This window comes from Chroicocephalus ridibundus, chromosome 8 (assembly GCF_963924245.1).
Source record: "Chroicocephalus ridibundus chromosome 8, bChrRid1.1, whole genome shotgun sequence".
NCBI lineage: Eukaryota > Metazoa > Chordata > Aves > Charadriiformes > Laridae > Chroicocephalus > Chroicocephalus ridibundus.
Window position 1 is genome coordinate 13438514 of NC_086291.1, and position 6024 is coordinate 13444537.

Consider the following 6024-nt stretch of genomic DNA (forward strand, 5'->3'; position numbering starts at 1 on the left):
ATGTTTACAGCATTTATTCTGCTGTTCCAAGAAACTCAGTGGAGTTCATGTGGGCTTTTCCCCTTGGCTAGTCAAATATTCTGAACACTTTTATCATTTGGGTGGGATATGAAATAAGGAAAAGAGAAACTGGCTGAATGTAGCCCCTTTTAATTATTGAAACCAGCTCCCTCCCTCAAATCAGGTAAGTATCTTTTGTTAGTACTTTTGTTGTTAATATATTATTAATACATTTTCCTGTGGCTTCTTCGTGGACTTTCTACTGTGAATAGTTAACATTTGAGTGGTGTGAATGGATACCTAAATCACATGGTATTGTCCCTGTTCCTTGAGTGGACGCCCATAATGCTTTTAATCAGAAAGTGAGCCTTGGTAGGGGCTATTAGGAGGTTTATGGCCTTAGAAAAGGAGAGACAACTATATAAAGGGGAAGGGCAGCTGGAGATACACAGGCAAAAGCTACGAACAGAAGAGCTTTCAGAGGCGCACAATATTTAGGTTGTCCAGAGAAGTTATGGGTGCCCCTTCCCTGTAAGTGTTCAAGGCCAGGCTGGATGGGGCTTTGAGCAACCTGGTCTAGTGGGAGGTGTCCCTCCCCATGGCAGGCTGTTGCAACTAGATGATCTTGAAGGTCCCTTCCAACTTTAACCATTTTATGATTCTATGATTCTGTTTGTATCCCTGAATGTTAGATACAAAGTAGTAAACACTGCCTACCTACCCTCATTGTTAGCTACATAGTGGTTGTATTTAATTTACAAGTATTTATCTTTAATTGTTCTCTCTTCAGAGCCTCTCCAACCTCCTCTTAGCCCTGCTTCTTACAGAAAATGTCATAGGTGGATATATAAGCTTTTCTGACGTAGTATGTATCTGTGTGTGAAAGCTAGTGTGAATGAGACTACATTTGTTACATACATATAAATGCTCATCAGAAGAGGAAAGCAAAAAGCCATTCTACCTTATCCTCAGTCTCTGAGGCAGGATAAGCACAGTAAGAAGAGCCATGACAAGTGTGTTTCGAAAATCTTTTAACAATGGGCAATTCATTTGTAAGGGCAGATTCTCATTTGGGGTAAACTATGTACTTCATTCATTAATCTCACTATGCTGATTTTCACTGAGAATCATCTCCATAATTTTCAGGGTGTCATCCTACATGTTTCTTGCCCAGAGTGCTGTCTCAAGGATGGTCAGATATGATGACAATGGATATGGTATAAATAGACAGAGACAGATCTCTGTAGGGATCATTTCGGAAGAGCCAGATGGCAACAACCACATTTATTTTTTTCCCAGCTTCACCAACATGCTTTGCAGAAGGGCTGTGCCTTTTCATTCCAAATGAACTCAAACAAAAACCCATGTATCTTTTCTACATCCATTTCAGTTCCTCCGAGAGACATCTGTGGGCCCAATTATACAAAGTCCGAGCATCGTTTTACAGACTTACCATCCGGGAAATGCAATGACATAACCAGATTGCTTATAATTGTGGCTTTTTTAATTGGCTTCCTGAAACATTAAAAAAAAGCCAGTGAGAAGCAGAGTTACTGATACTAGGCCCCATGCATACCACTGCTTTGCATGAATAAGCCTCTGATTAATTCTGAGATCCCTTAAAATGCATCTTAGTCACCCTAAAAATGTAAACAACATTTCTGTATTCAAATTAACATCCACATCACTCATTTAGTAGTACTTCGCCTCCTACTTTCCTCCTTTTATGCCTTCAACTTCTCTGCCAATTTTTCCATTCTATCTTGGTGTCACTCATAGGTTCATACCTTCTCCTTGATACTTCTTGTGCACAGGAGACAGTAGCTTACAAATAAAGTCAGTTTCTTTACTCTTACTATGTCTGTCACCAACTAACACTTTTGTCTGTAGTGGAGGTAACACTATGCTATTCAGAATATTTGTGCTTTTGGCACTAAGGAGCATCAATTGAGTCAAGAAACTCATTAACTGAGATATAATCACCCTCTATAAAATTCTTGATTCTGGATGTCTAAACTTCATACCAGACACAGGACTATACGTATGCCTTTTCTGCTTTTGCCAAGTTTTTGCTAGTTATCTTTAAGAATAGCAGTACAGTTACGTCCAACATTTTTAGGATAAGTCTTTACTGGTTTGTTTACCATTTTTTACATAACAAAAATTGCAATTTATGGTGCTGTAATGCAGCAGGGAGGAACTTCCCAATCTCAGATTCCCACTGAAGCACAGCTCCTGTTTAGTTCAGAAGCTGGAGGAGATAAACCCAGAATCCTTTCACCTGCTCTGACCTCGTGGTTATTTACATTGACGCTAAGGTGGGGCTACACAGCTAACTTTCAGAATGGAGTTTAAGGGTTACTCTCACCTAGTCTCTGCTGTGGCAGCTGCCTCTCCCCTATCTGTAAAGTATTTTGAAAGCTGTCATCCCATTTGGGGTGTTTTGTTTCTCCCTCCTGCTTGCTGTGAGTTCACTTTCCCCTTTAATGAGGAGCTGTGGAGGCAGGCAGAGAGATGCTAAATGCAGCAAGATGATAAGAGAAATCTACATTTTGCCAAGAAGGCTTAACACTGGCAGGTTCAGACCCTCGCTTTCTTAGGCTTGGATTGAACACAGCCAAAGGGGAACAACCTGAGCTGGGTAGAAAATGCAAGCTTTAGAGTTATCTTTGAGCCAACTCTGTCAGGTGATCATACTATCAGCTATCTAATCTTTCAATGTGTGATACTGACATATGGTATGCAGTACACAGGAAAACAAAGGAAAAACTTTTTTTTTTTTTTTTTTTTCCCAAACTGTTGTCTGAGTGAGGAGGCAAGTGATCTAGGGGTTTTTTTGAGTATTTTTATTTCTGCTTGGGGAAAAAGGAGGGCCATTTTGATCCAACTCTGTCTTATATTTGGGGACAGTAAAATAAAGGAAGCAATAAACCTCTGTAAATACGATTTTCTGGAGTACAGTGGAAATGGTACTGATTAGTGATAAGTGCACTGTTGTTCCTCGATACCTCTATGAAGTGGAGGCACAAGCATTTTACTCCCTGGTGATCACTCACTTGAGGATAACTTTTGCTAGGAATTTATGCACAGCTGTATACTGCCCTATTTCCTGGTATTTCTGGTAAATCAAACTGGCACCTTCAGCATGTTTGCCTTTGTACTTTGAATGGATTGTCATTTCAGAGATGACAAATCCTTTATACAAATTTGAAGAATAACAAACTCTGTGTGGCTTTTATATTCAAATTTGTTTACAGAATGATATTTGGAAATAACTACTTAAGGCACCCTTTTTTTTTTAGTCTTATGATGCAGTCAGTAGTTTGTTCTGTGCTTGGAGGTATATTTCTTTCATTATGTTCATTATTCATGATGGTTCTGTAGTTGCTCCTATGCTATGGGAATCTGCTGCATTCATTAAATATCTTTTCATAAAATTGATGGACTATGGCTGGCACAAGTTTATCTATAACATTTTCAAAGAGAATATATCATGTAACTAGCTTGTAAGATAAGCTTACGAGTTTTACAAAGTATGCAGATTTATTATGCATTTCCTGTTTGCCTTGCTCTGTCACCTCCATTACAGGAGGGAGCACATGCCTCCAAACCAAGCCTAGATGCCTAAAGACTCTTGAAGCTGCTACTTAGCTAGTACTTGATTCTGTTACACTACTGAAATGCAGCAAACCCTCTTTAGGATTTTGTCTCCTGTGTGAGCTCACGCATACTTTGTAAAAATATGACGTTTTCATTTCTTGTAATAACTGCATTCTACCCTAATTCCTTCTGCTAGTTCTAACACAGGAAACCTCTTAATTTCTTGTATCAAATGTTTGTGATGCAATTACAGTGTTGCATACCCATGTGTCCGTGCAGGAACTGTTTATGGTTTAAAGGTACATAAATGCTACAACACACAGAAAAAAACCACAAATTATACAAATATTAGGGTTTCAGTTTTATATACACATATAGTGAAAAAATTGCTGTTGCTATGATAAATATAGCTATGATAAAAATACAGATAAGGCCAGATTTTCAAGAAAGTCATATACATTATTATAACAGCTATTATTATAATTGTTGAGAGGAAAAAACCCCTCACCCGAAGAAGGCCTTGCGCATCCAAAGTTCGTCTGTTTGTCCTTACTGTGTTTGCTTGTACAAGAATAGGTATCCCCTCTCCCTAATGTGTCAAATTTACACTTTTTCATAAAAGCTGACTTTCCTTTTGCATTCAGCAAGTTAGATTTTCTCATAGCCACCAGCTTTTTTTTTGTGGAAAGTTTGACTGCACTATAATAAAGAACTAAAAACTACATAGCAAGGAGATAGTTATAGTGGGCAACACAAAGGAAACATGATGGCTTCTGCACTGATCACTGTAAAAGTAAATCACAGATGGTGGGAAGTGTTGTGATCATCTGATTACATTAATGTGGTAGTACATTAGCTTAATGTACTGAAGGTCAGGAAGTTTACGTCTCAGTGGCACAAAACTGGAAATCTGCAAAGTGTAATATAAACCAGCAACAAGTATCATACTTGATTGTCATTAAGAAATTAATTTAGCCAAAAAGAACTATTTCTAGGCAGTAGTGAAGAGCAGAAAACTACAGATCTGTATGCAATTTTTTAAACACCTTGTCTCAAGGAATGTTGTATTTGCCAAGCGCTGCTCTTCCTGCAGACACAGTTAAAATAGCGTTTACTTATGTGTGTTGGTCACAGAAGTCTGTCCATGAAGAAATCAGAAATAAAGGATTAGAGCAGGACATTGATGGTTAGTAATTTGGTATTTTGTATGAATTCTCATTCCGTACAGATTATTTTGTAGATCACGCTTATATTTCCTAGAGGAATGTATGCATAAATTAAGGAAATGGTGGCAGAAGAATGCTACTTGGGTTGACAGGTATGGTTCTGGGGATTTATAACCACCATGGGAGTGTGTTTTCTGTCTCTTTGCTTAAAGCCTATTGCTGTTGTGATCATACTTATTTTCTAAGCCTGGATGAATTACAGTGTCTAGAAATACGCTCTGGATTCTGTGAGCACACAGATTTACTTGACATTTCACAAATGCTAGAATTTGTTAGGCGGTTCTTTGTTGGATATGAGTTGGCTTTGCTAACCTGTTTGCTAACAGACATAAGAACATAGAAAGCAAAGAACAGGACTTAACTAATTGGCTTTGCACTGATCCGCTAAAGCACTGGAAGACATGACAGAAGCAGAGAGCCTGGCAACCTCAGTATGTTCATGGGCTGGTACTGAGGCAATAATGACAAAAGCATGCTTCGCAAAGCATTTCTTAATCCTAGGGACGTTTTCTCTCAAAGAGCTTGGAGCACTGAAAATCTGAAAACAAGAACATTTTCTTTGATAGATCTTGCTTCACCTTTGATTGTCATTCTGCTTAGCACCCTTGGTCCAAATAGATACCTCCTGCCTTTTCTTCTTCCAGCTACTTCTGCTTACTAGTTGCAATAAAATGGCTTTCACTTTTCAGATAGCTCCTCAAGCTAAGTGTTCAGGTAGACAAACTGAAGCTTTCAGAGGAAACCACTGGAGAATTTAGTTTCTTTCCAGAGTCCATTCAAGGTTTTGCTACTAGGAAACTGTACTTCAGTGAGGAAGAGACGTATACAGTTGAGATCCCACAATGATTCTCAAGTTTGTAGTGGTTTACATGGTTTCTATCTCCTGGCACAGTATGGATGGTTTAGTCCTAAATGGAGCTTGTAATGCAACAAGCCAATGACAAAACAGTTGCCTTTAGCTTTCAGTACAGAGCTATCATCTTTCAAAATGGGCAAGTCAGAAATGCTGATCTCAGTGACGGAGTACTACTGAATGTTTTTTTTTGAAGTTAGCAATGCTTCTACTAAATTTCATTATTCTGCTTTAGTGACCCAGCAATTAAGAGAACTTTAATTCTGTCCACTGTAATCTGAAACATGGTGTGGCTGTCAGCAAGCCTACAAGATTGCTTAGTTTACAACAGGTAAAGAATTTAAC